Raw genomic sequence first — 22,831 nt, 5'->3', positions numbered from 1 at the left:
GCGTTCTCCTCAGGCCTAACGCAGCCACACTTGGTCTGGATAAATCCTGCCAGACCGAACACATACTCCTGATCTCTCAACCGTAACACCTACCGCTAAGAAGCAGCTATTACATGAATACCGCACCAGCTGGACACATAACCGGTGCTCACGCGCACCTTGACTCTCTCTACGCTCTCTACTGACCTGAACTTCGGTTCCCAAGGGCGTTCAACCTACCAGCGCCTTCAGACCATACCAATGGTATATAAGGCACTATATAAATGCAAAATAACAATAACAATAACAAAAACAATATTTGATTTAATTCTACCAGTTTTCTGATGTTTGTGGCTTATCTTGACCTTTCTGAACAGGATCCGCTGTTCTCTTCTCTCCTTAATTGTATCCAATGTCGGCCTATTCCAGTCAGATAAGACCTTGGTTTGTTGGAATGGTTATCCTTAGCTGAGTTTTGCTTGCTCTTGATTCACGATTTTCTTGCTGCGATACACTCCATCTGAGGTCTTTTGTAACCTTTGTTCAATTCAGCTCATATGCGTAGTGGACTTACATTCATACATAAAGTGCTTCTTGAGGTATATATTTGTAAACGTTGGTGCTTCCCACAATCTATCAACTTTATAGCATAAGCAAGCTTCACCATTTCTTTCCCTCTTGCAGTTACTTGCATCTGTACACGTTTAAACTAACTAAATATCTTCATCATGTATGTGGCATAAGTTTCTTCATCTTGACATCAACCTCTTCACCTTAGGCTCAAGATGTCACTTATCCATAGTATTTCATCTCTTGTCAGTATTCTCAGGTCATTATATCTTCTATATGTGCATCAGACTGATCTCTTATGATGTCACCATTCATCTTTCTTCATTATCTTCTTTGCTTCTTCAGGTATTTTATTCAAACAACCATCATATTGTTTAGGATGTAGGTATGGCTTCTTTAATGGATAACTGTCCAGGTTTTCTTAGGTGTCGGTATATTAACAGGTGCTGTCATCCTAATAGGTACTGGGCAGAGCCCAAGTGCTGCTCTTTGCTTATTTTCCTATTCACCATACGTCACATACTTTGGTGTGCACCCAATAGGTAATGGGAGGGGGCAACTGGAGTGGGGACGATACTCGACACTTCCTCTTCAACGAGTTTGATACTTTTACTAGAATAAGATCTCAGATACTTGAGCCATTATAGTTCTTGTATATGCAGTACTATTGGGCTGTGAGAGTTCACCTGTTTTCCGTGCTGTCTCTCAAGGAAGCAAGTGACTAATGAAAATATATTTTTATTTAAAATGATGGGTTCTTTCAGTGCCTCTAGCTTTATTCTGAGGCCCTCTCCAATACAAAGCATCCTCTTCTAGACTTACCAGGGCAGCCTATGCCCACTGCATCACTCAGCACATATTTAAATGGGCCAAAGCAGGAGGCTCTAGCTTCCGGTCCATTGCGGCCAAGCATTGGAACCTCCTCCTACCTACCTTGCAAGCTGAACATTCTTACTGGACTTTTCAGAGAGTGCTAAAATCATTGTTGTTCACTTAATGGCAAACTGCCAAGTGCCTCCTCTGTCTTGGGTTAATGAGAAATTGTAAAAACCTTTGATGCCTGGATAACACTGTATGTATTTTTATGCCTGTATTGTTGTGTGAGTAACTGTTCATGTATCAGTGCCTTGATGCCTGAATATCTAGTGATAGGTACAATTCATTATAACAGTGGAATCATATGAGTCACACTTGAAGACACAGTAAAACTTTTCAGCACCTCTCACTCTAATCCCAGGCAGTTTTCCTTTTCCAATAGTTCACCCCACACTACCTGGATTTGAATATCACACCTTTTCTGATGCTGCAACTCAGAGATGATTGGCTGCTGAAAGAGGAACCCATGCCGCCACTGTCCTAAATTGATTGTTGGGCCATAATAGCCTGCCATCCATCTGGCACCATGGCAGGGCCGGCCTGCAAATCCTCCTTTGGTCAATTAATGGATGCCACCTCACCCGCCTCAGTATGGACCTCAACCTCCGCCAGGGACAAATGCAGATCCAATTAGGCTGAGGGCAGCAACAAAGCAGCCAGAGCAGATATTAGACACAGATGCCCCCACTTGAGGTTATCTGGGTCACAGATGTGGAGGAGTGGTCCTTAAAACCAACGTTTCCAAAGGGACCACCCCTGACAAGTGCTACCACCATTTGGGTGAAGAGCATGAACACATCTCTTTGATGTTGTGCAACCTACTATTAACTGGTAAGAACAGGATCACAGAGATCACAGTCCCCATAGGACTCAATGGGAATGGGGAAATTGCAAATAACGGTGACCGTACTTTAAAGCAGGCGTTAAGGACGAGGGCGCAAAGGGAACTCGGAATGTGGTGGTAACTCGGTGACCGGTATCCCTTACCGCCATACTCGGAATGAGGCCCAATACCTTTTGTGGAGATCTCGGTGCTAAGTTGCCCCGGTAGATCAGGTACAGGACATTAGCCACATACTGTTGACTCATTATGACATGGTAGGACATTTCCAGTATGCCTGTCTACAAGTGGGGTAGGGACGTCATTTCACCAAAATGCCTGGGGTAGCGGAAGTGATATCACATGACCCTTAACCTCCAATGACATCACAGGAAGTGCTGTCATTTGATCCCACCCCCAAGTGACATCACAGGAAGTGATGGCACACAACCTTTCGTCCCTTGACAAAAAAGACGTGGCATCACATAGCACTGTTCCTCAGTACGCTACGAAACATATGGTTATATGACTGTAATATGATATACATTTCATACAAGAACGAATCACCATATGTAGCATTAACATCATTGTGTATACGCCCATATTACCAAATTAATGTGAACGTAAGCATTTACACTTACCTTGGCTTGCTTGCAGTTACTTTCACCTCGAGGTTCTGGATAAGGCAATAGAAGCTGCTCCTGCTTGGTGTTGATTTGCTCCGGCCGTCATGCTCCCAGTCCTGTGCCAAAGGATGTAGAGACCTGGCATAGAAGAAAATGGCAACGTATGGTCATGGTGCACAATTACACTTCAACTAATGCAACATGCACCCAACAAAAACAAAAGAGGCAAAGCAGCTTGCAGCGAAGTACCCCAGCAGTGAGCACTTAACCCGCCGAGCTGTTTTACCAGCTATCTATCCTTAAATGTGCATACCACCTCATTTGGTAATGTGTTGGCTATGGGGTTAAAATTTTGTATTAACATAACACTTATTATTAGAGTGCTTAGAAGCAGCAGGGATATGTCATGCTGCATTAGTAAACCTGATAATTGTAGTGCTAGATTGTTTGTAAATAACTTGTGAGCTTTGTGTGTAGATATCCTTATAAATGTTTATTTTTAACTGCACAATTGATTCTACAGAATATTGTGTCACAATTGGATAGGTCAGAGAGTTTAAATCATATGGCCTTTTTCTATTCCTGCGGCAAAATGTGCTGTAAAATGTGCTGTTTCAACCTGGAGATGGCTAATACTCCCTTGCATCACTCAGTGGGGGAATCTCTTGCCCTGTAGCAAAAATCAAAAGGTGCCGCCCATTAATATATGCACAGTAAGTGAACATATCTTGAAGTGAAATCTACACATTTTGTTCAATTGAGCTATCCCTTTAGAAGAAAGGGCACAAGATAAATTAGTATTCAAAAAAAGTAATCAACACTGGAAAAATAACAGGAGAATTTCCAATTAGTATGCTGGCACAGTATAAAAGGTGCTCACATTTTTTACCCAACCATTTATAATGAAATATTCCAAGGAAAACAAAATCCAAACAGTAGGCGTGTGCTTTGATGACAAATGACCCACTCATCCTGACCCTTCTCACCCTGACCCTTCTCACCCCCATGTTTGACTTTCAACAATTCTCTGTTTAGTAAAAAGAACACTCACTGCAGTTTGCTTTAGGGAAATTATTCATATCATCTATGCAACACAGCTGTTGCATCCCCCAATCTACCTAGGTTTCACTGTCTTCACATCCCTATAATATATAGATTGCACTCCTCAATTGTGCTCCTCTTCCATGCTGTAGGTGATGGTCTTTTCCTCAGGGTCTGTCGCATGTGGCTGTGGTGCAACCGATAGTGAATGTTCGCTCATGGCTGGGGAATTGGTTTACAAGTATTAATGCCATCTGTGACACAGACCTGTCAGGAAATATAATTTCCCCGAAGACAGAGAGGCAGGTACAGCAAAGGGGAAACCAAAGCATCATGGATAAAGCACTGGAGCCAATATTTCAAAACAACTAGGAATTTGTCGGCATTTCATTATTGTGCAACTCATTTGTGCACTCAAATTAACCAACCATATACAAATGAGTATTCACCCTTGTGTGCAGGCATGGACTGCAAGAGTCGAGGGATGATAGTGGTCTGCCTGGCTGTGTATTGTCGTTGGGACAGTCGTCCTGTACACAGCACAGCTAGAATAGGAGGGGGAAACCAGTGTCGTCCTGGACAGATCACAACTTGAGGGCAACCCACAGCAAAAGGAGGGGCAGTCCTTCCCAACAGTAGTCTGCAGAGCCAGAGAAGGGAAGGATCAGAATCCAGCAGAGATTCATAGAAGTAGTAGGAAATATGTGCATTAAAAGAGTTAGAGGTTACTGAGGATATCCGACATGGCTGAAATTGGTGCTGGTGCCCTGCAGGGTTGTAGCAGTGAATGAATGTCTTGGTATGAATGGAGGGATACACACTTACTTTGCGTGTGGCTGCCGGGTTGAAGGCTGCCTTATCCTGTACAGCTTCCCCTAGGAGAGTCTCCAGTTCAGCTCCAAACTTGCTTACCAAAAAAGATGGTGCTAGACCGCCAGGGGGCGCGGAACATGACGGACCTGTGAGCTCGCGCTCCGTCAGCACCGCAGGGCCTAGTGTGCTTCGAGGATCCCCGGCCGGGATTTTAAAGCAGCCCCAGAGGAGACCACTGTCCGGGAATTAAGTGGGAAGCCCCACTCGCCCAGCAGCCTGAGACGCCAGCCTCCCTAGGCGCAACCACGGAGAGAGTCGCCGGGAGCGGGAAAGACACAGCCTGCCGAACACGAGCGGTGCCTACAGCGCGGGAGACACCTCCGAGCTTTCGCCGAGCGGGCCCCTTGGAGGCACACGGGAACCGCCAGCGGGGCGGGAACTACCCCCCCCCAACAATCACCAGAATATCAGGGAAGCCGGGGTGCTGGGGGAGGCCCCCCTCGTCCACAGCCCGGAGCGAGACACCAGGGGCCAGCTACCAGAACGCAGGGGGGAGAAAGACAAGGCCGCTCCGGACCCGTCCCTGGCCAGAGAGGACGGGACTGCCCTGTGCCGATCCAGGCGATACTCGGCCGCGGCCCGCGTGAAAGCCTGGGTGCCTGGACCACAGAGGACCCGGAGAAAGTCGGGCTTGGAGGGCCGCAGACGTGAGGGAAGTCGCTCCCGCTGCTCTCGGGCCCCACGGAGGGGCTCGGCCCGAAATCAGCCGCCGATACAAGGTGAGGAGCCGAAGGGGGGGAAAGCAGGTTGGCGTTGGCATTGTGGCCGCAGCACCCTACAACTAGAAGGAGCCGTGATCCCCGACCTGAGCTTCTAGAACGTTCCAGGGGGACCCTGCACAGCGGCGCCACCTCCCGGGTGCCCGCCCTACCCCCGATCCTGGAGCAGACACCACTCTCCGGCGCTATCAGTTCCCTCCAGCGGTTTCGCCGCCAGTCCCCAACACAGCCGAGGGCCCCGGAGTCATCATGCCGGCTGTGGGAGACTCCCCCCCCCGACAGCACTGACCAGGGATGACCTCAAGGATATCCTCCAGGAGATCAGGGCGCTCCGCACGGACATACAAGCCTCCATTGTAGACCGCAAGGGGAGAGTGGACACCCTGGAAGACAAAATGGAGGGGATGGAAAACAACCATCTACAGGCGGACCTCCTCGACATGAAATATGAGGCCAGGTTAACAGACTTGGAAATGAGAGAAGAGGACATGATCCTAAAGATGGACGATCTAGAGGACAGGGAACGTCGAAACAACCTCTGCATTATGGGGGTGTCTCAGGAGAGAGGGGAGACGCCCGCGGATGTGGGGAGAAAAGTCCACGGCCTAATCAATCAACTCTTCGCACTGGAGGGGGGCAAAGAGGTCCAGCTGGAAAGGGCGCACCGAGGTGGAGGCGGTGCAGGGGGAGGCCCAAGATCCATCGTGGTGAGATTTCTCCACTACAGGGAGAAAATGGAAGTACTGGAGAAGGCAAAGAGGCTGGGGAGCTTCATCTTTGAAGGGGACACCATTAAGATTTATCAGGACCTTTCGACCCTCACGCTCACCCGTAGGAGAGAGTGCCATCCACTCACACAATGGCTGACAAGCCAGGACATGAGATACAGATGGCCTTCCCGTTCGCCATATCCTTCGAACGGGTGGGGGTGTTCTACAGGGTGATCAGTGGTAAGAAGGCTACGCAAGTTTTACAGGCGCTCAAGGGAGACCCTCCGGAGGAGAGAGAAGGAGCGGGAACTCAGCCCAGACCGGAAATGGAGAGGAGACCGTTGGGTCCCTGGTCGACAAAGAAGAAAACAAAGGGCAGGAGGAAATTTAAAAAACCCAACACCCCACCGTCGGAGGCTGGAGGAGACTAATGAAACGACTATGAACTCCTGGGATACATCAGGTCCCTAGTGGCACAACCCCGGCCGGGGACAGGATTTTCTTTTGACCAAGAGAACTGCGGTGCACAATCATGTTTTGGATTTGGCGGCTTGCCCGTTGGCATGCGTCACAAACAGGGGAGGGAGGGGGTAGGTGGGAAAACGGGCCAGGGGAGGAAGGAACTCTCGGGATCTCCTCGGATCCAGCCAGAATGGGGGACAGGGCAGCTCCCGCCGAATCGGAAAGCCGATGAACACCATGCTTGGGAGTAATGGCAGACCATGAGAGAAAGGGCCGGGTCGAGATGATCAGAATTGGCTCACTCAACGTCAAAGGGCTTAACTCCTCAACTAAGCGCTCTCTTCTGGGGCGAGAAATGAAGAACGCAGGGACAGACATCCTCTTCGTGCAGGAGACCAGATTGGTGAAGGGTGAGGAGAGGGCCATCCCCGGATTGCATGTGGGTCAGGTATTTTGGGCGTCCAGCGCCACTAAAAAGGCGGGGGTTGGGATCCTGATCCACAGGCACCAAAAACTAACAGAGGTTTCCCATTGGGAGAGGGAGGATGGGAGGGTCCTGATGGTATCCGGTAATCTCCACAACTCTAGAGTCTCCTTGGTATATATGTACTGCCCCAATGTAGGCCAGAAGGAATTCATCCACAAGGCCATGGGAGAGGTGATGCGCAGGGCGGAAGGCCTCCTGGTACTGGGTGGGGAACTCAACATGTGGGCGGACCGGGAATTAGACCACAGCGGGGGGGCCACCCAACCAGGCGGCGTGGGGGGAGGCCCGGAATGGGGGCTCAGAGACCTGGTGTGGGAAAGGGGACTTGAGGACATTTGGAGGGAACGTCACCCAAGAGCAAAGGGGTACACCTTTACTCAGCAGCCCATGGGACAAGGACAAGAATAGATTATCTGTTCACAGGTCACCCGTTCATGAGTAGAATAGATGCGTGTGATATTCGCCCTGTCAGTTGGTCAGACCATGATATGGTCTGGTCGGACCTAAGCATCTCTGGCTTGAAGGCCAGGGAATCTTTGTGGAAATGCAACAACGTCCTGCTCAGGGACGCAGTCTTTAGAGAAGAAATGTCCTCGGCTATCAGAGAATATTTCGAGCTAAATGACACGGGCGAAGTGGATCGGGATATCGTATGGGAGACGGCGATGGCAACTTGGAGGGGTAGGCTGATAAGTGAAGGAGCCTCCAAGAAAAGAGAAAGGACCCTTCTAGCTCACAGGTAGAGGTCAGATATACTCTCCCTACAAAGATCTGAGGGGAAGGGGGAAGGAGAAAAAGAGAGGGACCTAGGCCTGGCGAGGGAAAAGAGACAGGAACTCAGGGATCTAGAACTGGGCAAAATAGTAGCGGGACTCCAACACCTGCGTCAGAGGTACTACGAGAAGGGGGACAAGGCCGATGCTATGCTAGCGGCCAAACTCAGAGGTCAGAGAGCGGACAGGTGGGTCCAACAAATCGGGGATGATGTAGAGGGGGAATGTACGGATCCGGAAGGCATAGCAGAGAAATTCGCTAGTTTTTACGAGACCCTATACAGAAGAGAGGGGGTAGTGGAGAGGGAAGCACGGGAGGCATACCTGAATGGGGTCTCACTCCCGACCCTTGGAATGCTGGAATCCGTGGCCCTAGATGCCCCAATAACAGAGGAGGAGGTGCTGAAAGCAATTTCAGGGCTGAAGCTGGGTAGGGCCCCGAGGGAGGATGGATTCACCGCAGGCTTCTACAAGGCTTTCTCGGGTTTACTGGCGGGCTTCCTAGCGGGTCTATATTCGAATATAAGGCAGACAGGGAAGGCGCCACTGTCATTTGGCAAGGCACTAATCACGGTAATCCCGAAGGAGGGGAGGGACCCTACGGACTGCCGCTCCTATAGACCTATCTCCCTCCTTAACGTGGACGCGAAGCTGTTCACGAGAATTATTGCCACGAGGCTGGACGGCCATATGCCGAACCTAATCCACTCAGACCATGTGTGGTTTATACAGGAAAGACAGGGAGCCGACACCCTGCGTAAAACTCTGCATCTCATGCGGGTCGCGGCTCTGATGGGTGAGAACCCAGTCCTTGTGTCTATAGATGCCGAGAAAGCATTTGATCGGGTCGACTGGGGGTTCCTACATGGTGTCCTAGAAAAGCTGGGCTTTGGAATGGGGATCTTACGGGCCGTCAAAGCCCTATATATGTCACCTTCGGCCAGAGTGACTGTCAATGGTCGCTTGTCTCGCATTTTTGGCCTCCAGAGGGGGACGAGGCAGGGTTGTCCCCTATACCCCCTTCTCTTTGCCATCACCATGGAGATTCTCGCAGAATGCCTCAGAGGTTCTCCCATGGTGCGGGGCATAGTGGTGGGAGACCGCACCTTTAAACTCGGCCTGTACGCGGACGACATCCTGCTCCACCTGAGGGAACCCACGCGTTCAGTCCCGGCGGCCCTTCAGATCATCGACCAGTTTGGCAGGTTCTCAGGTTTTAAAGTTAATGTCGGCAAGTCCATGATTTTCCCATTTGCCTCGGATGCTGATAGGTGCTTACCTGAATTGCCCCCCTTGGGCCTTCAGGTCTGCATCGATGGGATAAAATACCTGGGGATCAACATTGTAAGACCCAATGAGGACCTGAGTCTGGCAAACTACCCCCCTCTGTTTGAGAAATTGTTCAGGAAGATGGAGGGTTGGGGGAAGGGACAAATCTCATGGATGGGTAGAATAAATGCGATAAAAATGAACCTGCTCCCCAGAGTGCTCTACCTCTTCCAGATGCTCCCACTGGAGGCCCCGGTGGCATACCTCGGAGCGGCCAAGAGGCGCATACTGAAGTTTATATGGGAAGGCCAGAAGCCCAGAATAGGGTATGAGACCCTCGCCCTTCCCAAAGAAAGAGGAGGTGTGGCCCTCCCAGATCTCGACACGTACCACAGGGCCGCCCAGCTTAGGGTTTTGGCCCCCCACCTTAGAGAAGACCCCAACAAACAGTGGGTCTACATTGAAAACTCCTTCCTGAGCCCAGTTACGGTGGGTGAATGGTTGTGGGTCCCACTTAAGAAACTTCCGAGAAGAATTAAAGACCACCCCATTATGGGAACTATGTCGAAGGCACAAGCAGGGAAGGAACATAAGGATGGAGTCACCACATGGCCCTCCCCACTCAGTCACATATGGTCCACACCAGTACTAGAAGAGATTCCGGGACATGAACATTACCAGTCCTGGTTCGAAGCAGGGCTTTGTAGGGTTGGCCAACTGGTGAGGGTTAACTCTTTCATACCGATCCAGGAACTCGAGGAGGCGCTGGGTATCGTCAGACTTTCACCACTCCTATACCTTAGACTCAAGGGCATTCTAATGAACCCAAAACTGAAGGAATGCTTACAGAGGGGGCTCACCCCAGTGGAAAAAATATTGGACTCCCATACGGAAATGAAGGGCCTCATCTCACTCCTGTACACGGCCCTCCTGGCTCCCCGAGAGTGAACCACTGGGAGCCTCAGGAGAAAATGGGAAAGGGATCTAGACTGCACCATAGGGGATGCTCTCTGGGGGAAACTCTGCACTAGGGCCTTCAAGACATCGATTTCATGCCAATATAAGTCCCACGCTGTCAAGCTCCTCCACAGGTGGCAGTGCGACCCGATTACTCTTTCCAGGATGTTCAGTGTGCTGGCATGGGTGTGGGGAAAAAGCCAATTACTGGCATATGTGGTGGACCTGTCACAAAGTCCAGACTTATTGGTCCGAGGTGCTTAGTTGGATCAGGGATGCGGGGAAGAGGGACTACCCGTTGGACCCCATACTGGTGATTTTCGGCCTGCAACATAGAGATGAGCACTGGGAAAAGGTACCGGCCTTGACACACGCCCTGTTGCTGGCAGCTAGATTGCTCGGGCCAGGACCTGGAAAAGACAAACTCTTCCAATGAAGAGGGAATAGGTGACAGTGGCCAAGGACATTTACTTCATGGACAAACTAACGGCCGCAATACATGGCTCTAGTGTACAGATTGAAACCGACTGCCTGCGTTTCATGGAGGTGTTTGTCAACTCAGAGGACAAGTCTCCAGGGTAATTGGACGCCTCCATCCGGCCCATAACTACCTTGTGCATGGATCCCTCTGCATGGGAATCTGGAGAGTCGATTATATGTAGTTGGCCCCGGGCCCGGCTGGTGCTGCCCAAAGAGAAGAATCACAAATTGCGGACTCTGAGTTCCCGAGAAGGGGGGGTCCGAGAGGGGGGGGTGAAAAGCATTAAAGCCTTGTGTTTCTATAAAGTTTTGAAGTCATTATGGGCATGTGCCCAATGTATACTACATGCATAAGTTTGCTTTTTCTTGCTCTTAAAAAACCAATAAAAATTGAATTAAAACAAAAAAAAAAGATGGTGCTGCAGACGCGGAGCCGACGGCCCATCAGGCCCAAAGCTGGATGAAGGAGGTGGTGCAGGCGAAAGTGGAGTCGTATCTTCGCCTCCTCGCACACGGGTGTCCCAAGGCTGCTGGTACTCGTGCTACTTTTGGTACTTACAATACCTTAATCGCCATTGTTGCCAGGTGGCGACAGTGAGTGGTCCCGGGTCAGCGGGCCGCCCCTGCCTCTAACAGGCAGACACACCAGGTCCTGAGGCAGATCGGCCACACAGCGGTGCCTGGGAACAGTCTCCTCTGATGGTGCAGGACGCATTACGCGCCCAAGCCCCTTTCTGCCCCACGCGGCTCTCCTCAGCTGCATCCTCTGCACCTCCCTCCTCCGGGGGCGCTTCTCCAGTCCATGCAACATAGCGGAGGCGAGGTGAGGTCGGACAAAGTTCATGGTTGCCAGGCAACCATTAACTCCAGTCTCGAATGCTCCAGCCAGCCTTCAGACCTAGTGGAGCTGCACCCGCCCCCCAAGCAGGCATCCTGGAGCTTGCCATGCTGCACGAAGCAGCCTGCCTGCCTTGCTGCATTTAAAATATAGTTTTCAACCAAACTATTTAAAAATAAACCCAGGGGTCGCAAAATGATTACAGAGGTTGCAAGGGAATTGCCAGAGGTCGCTATTGCGACCTCTGGTGACACCCAAATCATGTCCCTGCATGGGGGCTACTTGCCTGCTAGCCAATCTAATTGGGAGGGGTTGATTAATTCAAGCAGCATACAGGAACAGATCCTGGAGGAGTTGTCTTGGAATATGACCCAGATGGGCCATGCAGTGTTAGTAGAAGCAGGTTAGCCTCACCAGGAGATGCGCTCATTGAGCGAGGACATGCACCAGGAAATGAGGGCATTGAGGCAGGAGATACACCATATCCCCTCACAGAGCTGTACATATTGGCTCTCTATAACATCTGTGTGGTTATGGACACTCCCAATCATGAATCACGTCTTCTGCCAGTGTGATGTGTGTTTATAGGTATTCTTTTCCTTATTACCAGTCTGTGTGTCCTTGTGTTTGCAGAAGCAAGCCCTTTAAGTGGTGTTTGCAGTGTGTCATTTCCGGATGCATGTGGGTTTCTGAGGTGTGTGCATGCAGGCTGTTGTTGATATTATTGAGGATTTGGTTTATGTGATGATGGCACTGCATGTAGTCCATATACCACAAATGGGTAGTTATGTTGTGAGTCACGTGTTATGGGTGTCCTGTGTGTGTCTCTGTATGTCTCTGTGTGTTGTGCAGCCTTAGAGACAAATGTGCATGCAGTGTGTTGTTTCTCTCATGTCATTGTTCACAATCTCATTGCCACTCCAAGACAGGCATTCTCAGTGTGTACTGTTGGGCCTACAGGTCTTGCTCTCCTTCATCATTTAAACCCACTAGGGATGGGGTTTTGGAGTGTGTTCAGAGAAAAGGATATAGCTGATGAAAAATAAATGTTTACATCACATGGTTGTGGGTGGCCTCTCCCTGCTTCCTTTGCCCCAGTTGGATTGGTGGGGCACATTTATTTGGCCAACAACCCTCCTGAACTTCCACATGTATGCCATTGTGTGTTTCTATTTTTGCAGAACACAACACGCAGGTATGATTTTGCATAGCACTGGAGGTGTAAACAGCAAAAAAACTATGTGATTGATCATGGCAACGGAAATGTGATTTGAGCACTCCAAAGGTGCACTCAAATATTCCTCTAATGGCAATGAGTGAACATTGTAGCAGGTCTCACCTGAGTTTCATGCATTCCTGAATGATTGTCAGGAGTAATGGTGAGGGTGGGTATGCAATGTCCCCTGTAAATGGGTAAATGCTTAATATTGGTTAGCTTGGTTTCTGTGGTTGGTGGATGTTTTGCATGTGCTTATTTGTGAATGTGGTTGGAAGTGTGTGATCAGTCATACTCACCAAGGAGCCACATGCTGCCAAAGGTTCCAGGTGGTTCTAACGTTCTAGGTCAATGATGTAGGATGTGGCTTTTGAGAGTGTATCTGGTAAAATTGGCATTTATGTTTAAGTGTCATTTGTATCACAGATGACCTGCACATTGAAGGAAACCGAATTTTTGAGATTCCTGTATTTGTGCTCGATTTCTCATGGGTTGCAGCTCTGCATGCGTGCAGTCAATGACTCTGAAGACCAGGGGAAACTGTGTCATAGCATAGAGCTCCTGCACCACTCGTGGTTGTGCCTGCAGAGTGAGGGCATGTCAACACAGCTATGCCGCCAGTTCATGACTGTGTAAAGGGTGACGTGTAGGGGAAATCCTTATGTGCTACAGAAACTCCTCATCTGCCGTTCCGCAAATCGTGCTGCTGAGACCCTGGACCTCCTTGCATTTTGTGTGAACGCAAGTGTGAGCAATGCATGGTCAGCCATTTTCGCTGGGTTTCACTGTGCATTTATACTTTGCCCCTGCTTGGATAGACAGTACGTTTCAGGGTATTTGTGAGTGACCAAAAGTGCTGTACTTTTTCTGAATTAGGTTTGTTTTGTACTTTGGTGGGTGTTTTTGGGAGTGTGCCCAGTGCCTCCCGGCCCACAAGCCTCCCTTTTTTCACGATATATTGAGGCTGCATGCATATTCCACCCCATTCTCCTCCATTAATAATACATTTATTGTGAATTAGTTCAAATTTGAACTTTACACAAACAATTCAAATACCAATATATGCACTAACTTAATACATACAATTTCCACGTAAAAATAGAGATAAAATTTAGCATATAAATCTAAATCTAAATACAGTACATTAATAAAGTGCACAAAAGGATCATGCAAAAACACAAAGCACAAGACACAGGGACCGAATCCTGAAAGGCCCAATAGCTTGGGACCTGGGGAGTATGACACAAGCAACACATTCAATAGTCAATAATTTTGGGATGAGCCCAAGCAGTTACACTTCCTTCCTTCAGGTTAGTGTCAATTTCAGGAAATGGGGAAATAACCTCCTGCTCTAATTCCGCTCTGAATTCAGCAGCAACGGGCTGATTCAATAGTAAACTTTTAACTCTGATCCATACCATGTATAGTGCCAACTGTATCCCAATAGAGTCTGAGTTCAAACAATAATCCCAGAAGGGCTCTCCCTTGATGGAATCATAGTTACTTACCAACTTTCCCAACAAGCACATATATAATGGGCCCAAACGAGGGCACAGTGTTAAAACGTGCCTAGTTGTTTCTAAGTGTTCACCCGTCTCACAGATACGACAGCACCTATCCTTTGGTAAGATGCCCAGCCGTGGTCCAACAACCGCTAACACCTGACGCTGATTGGTCCGCAGCTTTAGCATAAATTGACGTACCTCCGGATCAGGGCAGAGTATCAAATATTGTTGAGTCTTTCTATATCTGTGTATTACATGTGTAACAGCCTCATACCCCTTCAAGGTGGCCAAGTGGGTATAATTCTGGGTCCAGTCCCATCTGTTCATTTTGTGCATGAACAATTTTTTTAAGTGCACGAATGGCATTGTTCTCTTCTTGCCATGGGACCATTCTATATCAGCAAATAGGGACTCATTTAACTGTTTATAGCTATAACCCTGGGGAGCCTTTTTGTCTTCAAAGTTATTACCGGCCAAGCTGAGCAGTTTGATAATCCCCGCAATGCTATACCCTGCCGTTCCCTTAGCACATTTTCAGGCCTGCAATGTGAGGAGTTTTGCCCGTCTCTTATTTTGGGAGATAATCAGGTTGTAGTTTGGTTGAGTATCAAATTCTCACCCCAAGTATGGATAAGATTGGTCAATGCTTATTCTGCCCAAACTTGTCTCAACCCCTGAACGACTAGGACCACTTCTAGCAATTGCCACAATCTTGGTTTTCCCCAAGTTAATGGTAAGACCCAATTGAGCTGAGTAGAGGGCCAACTCCTCTAGCATACCCTTGACTCCCGATAGCGTTCAATCAAATAGTATCAGGTGGTCAGCATAGAGCATAGCATAGAGCATACCAACAATGGGAGTATCCCCTAGCTTGGGAGGGCCATTTGCTTTAATAGCCATCCGAGGTAGTAAGTCAGCTATGTATAGATTGTAGAGCATAGGTGCCCCCACACAGCCCTGTTTAACTCCCATGTTGATAGAGATAGGATCAGTGGCCTCTCCCTCTTTATTAAGTCTAACCCTAGCACTAATGTTACTGTGTAGGCTCAACAATACATGTAATATCCAGTCAGGGCACTTTAATCCACTTAGCTTGGCCCACAGTGTCTCCCGTTTAACTTGATCGAAGGCACTGCAAAAGTCGACAAAGACTGTATACAGGGTGGCATTTTTATTGCTCAATGTGATGTTAATCAGTTGTTCCAAAACCCTGATATTGTGTGCTGTCCCAGAACCAGGTCTAAACCCCTTCTGAGCATAATTCAAGATTTTATTTGTTAGCACCCAGGTCTCAAGTTCCCTTTGGACAAGTGTCATGAATATTTTGCTGGTTACATCGAGCATCGAGAGAAATCGGTAGTTGCTGGCGTTCCATCGATCCCCCTTTTTATACACTGGTATAAGTACTGACCTTCTCCATGATGACAGGATCAAAGCAGACCTGCAGACACGCGAAAAGAGTGTCAAGAGTACCTGTGCCCAATTATCCGGGTCATTTTTTAGTACTCTGTTTGCTAACCATTTGGGCCTGGGCATTAGAGGATTTGAGGGCTGAAATAGCCTACTTTATCATTTTATGGCTTAGTGGGAGAGGCCATATGTTTGTTCGTAACACGATGGAGGGGGCAGGTATATTTTCATTAAAGAACTTGTTCTTAATGTGTTCTACCCACTGCTCCTCACCAATAGGGTTCACTATTCTTAATCTCTGCTCCCCTCCTGCCTCTGCTAATGTTTGCCAGATTCTTCATGCGTTTCTGCTCGAAAGAGTCCGTATGAAGTTTTCCCATTTTTCACGTTGTTGGGACTTACGATAGTGGTATAACCATGAGTGGTATTGCCCCTTGATATACTTGATCTGGGTCACCCTCTCATGCTGGCTCATTATATTAACCAGTCTACAGGCTCTAATTTCTCACTGCATTAACCGTTTGCAGTCCCGGATCTTAATATCGAACTTGCCTCTGTCAACTGCTTTCCATTTGATTTTGGGAACCTGGAGCCTCTTAAAAAGAAACTGAATGAGAGATTGTATCCACACCTCAATCTCCTCAGGAGATTTCCCCCGTAAGACACGATTCATACGACATCCCTCGGCGAAATTCAAGGTGTTCATTCTTTCAATATTGACCTGTGACCATCGTATCCAGTTTCCCGAATGATTCGTAATCACATTACTACATACATTCCCAGGTCCCTTTTCCCTTTCCCCACTCAAAGTCAGAATAACTGGGGCATGGTCACTAAAGGTGTTAGGAGCAATATGTAAATCAATGACATTGCCCATTAGGCATTCAGATACCACCACGTAGTCCGGAACTGCCCTCTTGGCTCCGACTGCCCAAGTTATTTGACCAGGGTTATCACCAGTTGTGCAACCATTCAGGATTGTACACCTCCATTCATTTAAATAGTCCAGCCCTACCTTGCCCTTTGAATTAGATGTCATTTGCGGCATACAGCAATAGTCAGTTACATTGGAGTAATTACCACAACCCTCTAGGTCCACATATCTCGCATTCAAATCACCACTTAGTATGATTGAGTTACTTTCATTATCTGTGACCCAATTCATGAATTCATTAATATAATGTCCAATTGCTCACAGATAGGCTCAGTCAACAAAGTACCCGGAGGGTCATATACACCGATGATTAGCAATTTGTGTTGTTTCCTCCTTTCTCAGGTATGGTCAAGTGGAAGCTATCACCTCAGAATCAACATTACAAGGGGCCGTAGTGGCGGCAACCGGTAGATGCTGAGCCCCCTGTGGAGGGATACTTGATCCAACTACATGATTACAGGCTTTGTGTGCCTGTTTAGTAGCTTTATCTTCCTGCCGAGTGAGTATTATACAGGTCGGTGCCTCCTCTATCAACCAGCTAGTAAGTGTGCCCACAGTCTGTGCCGAGCGTCTTTTGCGTCTCGCTGCTCGTTTCCATTGTTTTTTTGACATGTTAGAGCTGCAGGGGTGCAGTGTTGAGTTTAATGGAGGAGAATTTGCTTCATCTTTATCACTCAAGGGGGGCAGGTCAATGATAGCCTTCATTTGTGGCATCAGTGTTTTCTGCTTTGCCCGTCTCCCCTGATGGTTAGTTACAGATGCCGAGTTCAATGAATCCTTTATCAAGTCTGCAAAGGACAATGGCGGTGCCAAATCAAGGTTCACTACCGGGGGCTCCACAATAGCACAATCTTGGGACACCCCTATTGCGGCAGATAGTTTATGGGTAGTTTCCCCCTGCAGATCGATGATTGCTCTTTCTTTGGGTTGTTTTAAGGCTATTAGATGTTTATGTATACTTGCAATGGCCACCCCCTGGAGTTTCAGGTCTTCGTGTATTGTGCCACAAAATTTTAGTAAAATTTGAACCGCAAAGTTTAAAATACCATTATTATTGTTTAAAGAAGTCTCATGAGAGCTATACTCATCCTCAGCGAGTGTACTTGAGGGTAATGCAGTTCCATAGAACATATTCGGGCTAGCCAATAACCTAGCTGCCACCCCTATACCAGGCTGAGGGGTATCCTTTATTTCAGCCAGCAGTGGGTTACCCCCCAAGACCCCTGTAGGGGACGCAGTTCCCAGGGTTGCATCACTCTTTGGTAGCAGCAATACTTGGTCCTCCTCTCCTGGTGAGGGGTCTGGTAGAGGTAGTTGTGATTGTTCTTTTTCTGCAGCCCCTCCTTTCCCCCCACCCACAGTTGGGGAAGTGCATTCCTGGAGGGCATAGCATAACTGTATTAATGAATCATTATTGAGATCCAACGGTAGGTAGCTATTATCAGCCTCCGCAAGAGTGGGGATTGTATCCAATACGGGTAGTTGCGTACCATGAGCTGGTGATTTAGCAGGAAAAAAGGCATCCAACTGGCCTTTTTTTGGCCCAGCTCCTCTTGCATTTGTTACCCTTTGTTCCCCTCTTTACCAGCCTTCTGTGGCTCTACGCCAATGTCATTGGGCTGCTTAGATGAACGTAGTCCATAGGGTTTCTTTCCCCGGGTTCCCACTGCTTTGCAGCGGCTCGCCGCCTTTCCCGGCATTATAAGGGGGGCAGCAATACAAAGTTAAGTACAGGTGCGGCGGGCTATGAAGAAATAAGTCAGCACACTCCCCCCACACAGCTCACTGCCTTATTTTACACTGCTTCCCGTACCCTTAGCTTGAAGCTGGATTGCAGTGGAGCACAAGTCAAAAACAGAGTCAGTGCATTCCCCAACAGGCCTCCCCAAAGGCGTTAGTCAATACGAGCAGAGGGCCAAGGAAAGAGAAAACACGTTATTTGTTTCTCTTTTACACAGTTAGTACGAGCGTGTCATTTCAGTTTGATACAAGAGTACCTCATTTCACTCCCAACGTAGCTCCGCTGAAAACACTGCAGACAGTCCTGGGTTGTCGCTTCACCAGCTAGGATATTGATTACAGGTTACCCTCGCCAGCCCGCCTGCCCTCGAGTGACCACGAAGGACCACTTTCACTCCACTGGACCCCGCGCGCGCTCCGTGCCTGACTGGGGACTTTATGTAATTCTTGCCGGTTCAGTCGCTGCAGTTCCTCCTTGGTAATGGAAATGGTGAAAAGACTCACCCAAAAAAGAAAAGAATAACACAGTGGGACCACGAAGGACCACTTTCACTCCACTTCACCCCGCGCACGCTCCACGCCTGACTGGGGATTTTGTGTAATTCTTGCCGCCTCAGTCGCTGCAGCTCCTCCTTGGTAATAGAAATGGTGAAAAGACTCACCCAAAAAAGAAAAAAATAACACAGTGGAACCACGAAGGACCACTTTCACTCCACTTCACCTCCACCATTGTGTTATCCCTTCCTTTGCGCTAATGTGGCAGTAATGCCATGGGATTGACTGTGCTTGGCCCAGTAATTATCCTGGCAATATACCCTAACCTGGCAGTCAACTAAGGGCTCAGGTAAAGGGACCCTTCCATGGGCACTTTCCGTACCTGTTTACCTTTTTGCCTTGGACTATGCTGCCCATGCCAATTCTCGAACTTCATCTGCTGCAACAATCAGATAGGGGTGCAACGTTTTTATTTTTTAGTAGTGCTGTAGGCTTGCATTTTGAGTCTCGCTGTTTTGTGCCACTAGTTTGCATTCTTTTCCACAGAGATAGTGCTGTAGGCTTGAATTTTGAATCTCGCTGTTGTGTTGTGCCACTACTCTCACTGTAAAAATCAGTACTGTTTTGTGTATCATACAAGCTGCAAACCCTCATCGCAGCTAGGGATCAGGCTGATTCTGCGGTACGTATAGGACTCCATCTCAATGGAACATAGCTGTATCTTCCCGGGGGAACAGCCACCCAAATCCCATATATCTGCAACAATTCACTACTCGATTTCATAACGCACATCACCTCTGGCATTAGAATGCAGCTGAGTCCCAAGAAGCGACATTTGATCCAGCTGGGCACATAGTCTCCTTGACTTGACTATCCTCCTGACAGTCTATCACAGCACCCATCCACTAACCAGATCTTCATGGGTCACAAGCAGGGACTTAGCCTTCCCTCGCTACCTTTGCTCTGTCTAAAAGGTGCACAAACATTGTACAAATTCTCCTTTCAGTTCTCATACCTCAGACTTCGGTCCTCCAAGGGCGTTCACCCCACAGCGCTTTGAGGACATACCAATGACATTAGGCACTATACAAATGTCATATAACATAAAAAGCAAAATCACTTTGCGTAGCACATAACGTTTTATAAATCGGGTCCGTAGTGCATGTGCTGAAACAAATGTTGATGATCTTACTGATGCATGCTTCTTACTAGCCTGTTTTACATTTTGCAATAAACCAATGACTGTGTTTGTAACTTGGCCTAATACTGTTCATACTTACTCTTCTCCAGTTTAGTAGTTTTTATGCCAAGCATGCTTTTCCTAATAAAATAGTTCATATCACCTTTGCTTATTCAATTTTTCCCATGTTAGGCACAATCTTCATATTTTTACTTTACTTTAAGATGTTTATATAGCAGAACAATGGACCCATGGGCATCAGGGCGCAGACAAAACATTAAAACGAAGAAACAGAAAGGAGAAAGAATCTCAGAGTGAATACTCAAACTAAACTTCCCGGAATGATTAGGCAAACATCAAAGTTTTCAGTTTTTTCTTAAAGAGGTCCAAGGAGTCCTAGCCTCGGAGATCAGGGGAAGCAAATTCGAGGCTTTTGGAGATGCAATAAAGAAGGCTCCACTTTCAACCTTCTGAGTCCTGCATCTAGGGAGGATCAGATAGTTCTGGTTACTGGGCCCAAGAGATCTACTGTTCACCTTGTTAGAAATGAGATCTTGCAGATATGAGGGCATAAGGCCAGGTCTACATTTAAAGATAATAACCAGAAGTCGAAAGAGGGCCCGCGCCTCCACAGGTAGCCAATGCAAAGATTTTCTATCAGCCAAGATATGGTTGCAACGAGATAGTCCAATGCTTACCCTAACAGCACCGTTTTGAACTACTTGTTGTCTATTGGTGTCAGCGTTACTAAGCCCAACCAGAAGGATGCTACATTAATCTATTTGTGATCCGATAATTACTCTGGCAATTGTCTCGGAGTTAGCCTGGAAAATGAAAGGTCTGAGATGAGCCAAAAGCTTAATATATTAAGCTGCCACTGAAACAAGAATCCCAAATTATGCTTTCATATTCAACTGCCGATCAAAAACCAATCCCAGAGTTTTAAGTTTCTTTTGGGGGTTTATTTGTACCTCTTCTCGATGAAAGCAATTATAAAACGGCCCAAGCTTGACCAGCATTGAATGTGTGCCCACAATCAGCAACTCTTAAGGCAAGGTTGTTCCACAGCATCCAATTCTTCACAATAGTATAAACTCTATTGAGTTCTTCTTCATGCTATGAGTGACTGCCAACAATGGAGACGACACATTGTGTGTCGTCTGCGTAGTTGGTAAACATCACCCCCTCCTGCTCCAAAAGAGAGAATAATCGGGCCATAAAGATGTTATATAAACAGGGGGAAATGCACGCACCCTGCGGAACTCCAAAGTTAACTGAGAACGGTAAGGCCTCTGCCTCCTCAAAGAAAAAACGACTTTCTCTGTTGTCCAGAAAGGTACTTATCCATTGAACCGCAACTGGGGAAAGGTTGGCTACTTCTTACATTCTGGCGACCAAGATGGAGTGGTCAACCAAATCGAATGCGGCTTACAGATCTAGTAACATTAACATAGATGATAAACCCCTTTTAACATGCTCCAGGTGCCTCGATTTCAACTGTAAGAGTGAAGTCTCAGTTCCAAAACCTTGTCGGAAGCCTGAATGGTAGCGATTAAGAATAGGATACTTATTCAGATGTTGAGAAATCTGGCTATAGGTGATGAGATCCAGGAGTTTTAGCAATTATGGTGTATTCGTTATAGGCCTGTAGTTGAGTGGCATCTCAACTGCAAGACCAGGTTTATTTAAGATGGGGTGACCCAAGCCGTTTTAATATCAGCTGGAACGCAGCCCTCCAAGAGAGAGGAGTTCACAAATTTGCAAATGGCATCCAATAATAAAGGTGGGCAAGATTTAACTATCATGGAGGAACAGTGGTCTACTTTACATCTAGTTGCCTTCAGCTGTTCCACCACAACTGACAAATTGCCTACAGTGGAGAAACATTAAATTGGATGGTCAGCGGTCTCAATTTTTTGAATTGGAATGTGGCACGAGACAAGGTTGCCCGTTGTCTCCTCTCTTATTTGTGCTTAGTATTGAACCTTTGGCCATTACACTGAGAGCTGAGGATAGTCTGCAAGGTATTGATTGTTGGGGTTTGAAACTAAAAGTTTGGCTATATGCTGATGATTTGCTATTGGTCCTTAAGAATCTTGCTGAATCACTGCCTGTACTTATGAATGTTCTTGAAGTCTTTAATCGGTGCTCTGGATACAAGATAAATTGGGCAAAATCGGAAGTTCTGCCCCTTGTCCCATTATGTGACAAATGTTTGGTTACTGGGTTGGGCTTCAAGTGGTGCGCTGAGAAATTGATGTACTTGGTGGTTTGGATTTTACCTGCGGATGCTGACTTTGTGAGAGTGGACATGGATGTGGTGTGCGCTACTTTCAGATCGGGTCTGGATAGATGGTTCTTGTTGCATCTTTCACTTTGGGGGAAAGTGAATGCTTTGAAAATGGTGTCAACTCCCTGAGTGAATTATGTTCTGAGTATGGTCCCGTTGGAGATTGAGAAAAAGTATTGGCGGGAGCTGGATAGACTCATGAAGGGTTTCTTGTGGGATCATAAGCATCCTCACCGGTATTACCCAAATTGTTCGTTTACAATTGTTCAAACGAACAATTGACCGAATTTAAAGGGTCACAATTGACCTTTTCACAATTGGCCGTATATATATATATATATAAATATATATATATATATATATATATATATATATATATATATATATATATATATATATATATATATATATCAGTGAGAAAAACATTGTTAAAGGGACGTTATGGTTAAGTTGCGCTACTAAAAACCTATGAAATTCAGTGAAAAAACTTTGTTAAAGGGACGTTATGGTTCCAAGTAAAACCGAAAAACCCTTGAAATTCGCCAGTTATGGTAAGCTAAGCAACCATAACTTGCGCCACC

Source organism: Ambystoma mexicanum, chromosome 5q, assembly GCF_040938575.1.
Source record: "Ambystoma mexicanum isolate Mex_15411 chromosome 5q, UKY_AmexF1_1, whole genome shotgun sequence".
In the NCBI taxonomy this organism is placed as follows: domain Eukaryota; kingdom Metazoa; phylum Chordata; class Amphibia; order Caudata; family Ambystomatidae; genus Ambystoma; species Ambystoma mexicanum.
This window is presented reverse-complemented; position numbering follows the sequence as displayed.